Raw genomic sequence first — 357 nt, forward strand, 5'->3', positions numbered from 1 at the left:
AAGTTCAAGGTCATCCTCAGCTACATAGCTGAGTTTGAGACCAATCTGAGATACATGGAACCTTTTCTCAAAAAGAAAGAAAGGCGAGAAGGAAGGGAGGGAGGGATAAAAAGGAGGTCGCTTAGCCTGGTGACCCAGATGGACAGGAGATTTATGCAATGCTCAGTCATGAAGAGCAAAAATAACTCCTCTGCCTGTCTGCGTTTGGCAGTGACAGCTTGCAAAGATACCCATTTGTGACTCTAACCTGCCACTGGGCAGAGACAAAAGAACATGTAGTCTGGGTCAAAACTTCAGGGTGTCCAGACCCGTTGACCCCCAAGCCAGAAGCATGGAAAAGGTCCTTTTGATGTCCAG

The sequence above is a fragment of the Arvicanthis niloticus genome, chromosome 3, assembly GCF_011762505.2.
Source record: "Arvicanthis niloticus isolate mArvNil1 chromosome 3, mArvNil1.pat.X, whole genome shotgun sequence".
NCBI lineage: Eukaryota > Metazoa > Chordata > Mammalia > Rodentia > Muridae > Arvicanthis > Arvicanthis niloticus.